At 63.5% G+C, this 1141-nt stretch overlaps 1 protein-coding gene across 1 annotated transcript in view; it reads left to right on the top strand.

Annotated features, from left to right (window-relative positions):
• LOC113215077 (sodium-dependent dopamine transporter-like) overlaps positions 1–1141 on the top strand; it is a 69624-nt gene that overhangs the window by 37636 nt on the left and 30847 nt on the right. The gene's annotated exons all lie outside the window — the stretch shown is intronic.

Below are 1141 nucleotides of genomic sequence, written 5' to 3'. Positions count from 1 at the left end.
CGTCCACCACCCCCCTGCGGAGCTCTTGACATTGAAAAGCAAGGGATGAAGGGAGGAAGAGTAATTTGTCCCGTAAAGGCTGGCGTCCGTCGTCGCCTGCTCTCGACCGCTCTTCCGCCACGCTCTACGTCGTCGGTCGGAAAAGAAAAACAACACGCCCATACGCGGCGTGCACGCACTCTTTGCGGGGACAAAGTTTTCCGACCGGTGTGTTTTTTTTTCCTCTTCCCTCCCTCTCTGCGGCGCGCGCTAACAAGGGGGATTAACAGGGATAATTACTTGTTTTTAGAACGTCCTCTGCTGCTTAAGCCGACCGCCGACCCCCCTAGTGGGGAAACTGAAAGAAGGAGAAATTAAGGCATTTTGCGTGTATGGTGCGGAGGAGGAGAAGGAGGGAGGGGGCTGGGGAGGGGAGGAGGGGGGAGGGTTGGAGAGGGTGCTCCCCACCGTCACCGCCGCCCGGGTCCTGTGACGCGCTGACGCGCACGTCGGAGGAGAAGGATGAGGAGAAGAGCAGGACCGAGACCGAGGCCGTTTGGCGGACGAGGACGGCTCTTTTGTGGCCCTTTGCGGCGCGACTCGCCACCCGCCCCTTATTGCTCCGTGTTTACCTTTGGCGGCGTCCAGTGGTCACTTGAAGGCGGGGCGGGGGGAAACTTTCATTATCTCCCCGCAGAGCACTCTTTCCTCGAGAGGCCCCGCCCCGCCCCGCCCCGCTCTGCTGTGCCACGGCCCGCCACTCTTCGCCACGTGGTGCCTGCTGCTACCGCCGTGGCTGTGCAGCAGGTCCAGGTGGGCGCGGCGCTGCTCGAGCGATGACCTCCCCTCCCCTCAAACCCTCATCTGGTTAATCGCGATGTGAATGTGGATGTAAACATGGATGGGCCTCCGAGGACGGCAGGCCTGGCGGCCCAGCACCGCGGCCCGTCCGGTCCGGACAACATCCCCCCAGCGACGTCATAACTCGTGGAGCTTTGAGGGGACGCGGCGAGCGCGGGGAGCTGGGGGGTGGAGGGACCCCGCCTGGGGCAGCTGCTCCCAGCCAGCGGCCCCTGCCACCCTATCAGCTTGCTTGCACGGTAAATACCTCCTCTCTCTCCTCTCCCTCCCTCCCTCCCTCCCTCCCTCCTTCCCTCCCTCC

Source organism: Frankliniella occidentalis, unplaced genomic scaffold (assembly GCF_000697945.3).
Source record: "Frankliniella occidentalis isolate FOCC.00 unplaced genomic scaffold, Focc_3.1 Scaffold39, whole genome shotgun sequence".
Classification (NCBI taxonomy): Eukaryota; Metazoa; Arthropoda; class Insecta; order Thysanoptera; family Thripidae; genus Frankliniella; species Frankliniella occidentalis.
The sequence above is the reverse complement of the archived record's forward strand: the minus strand, read 5'-3'. Positions and strand labels throughout refer to the sequence as shown.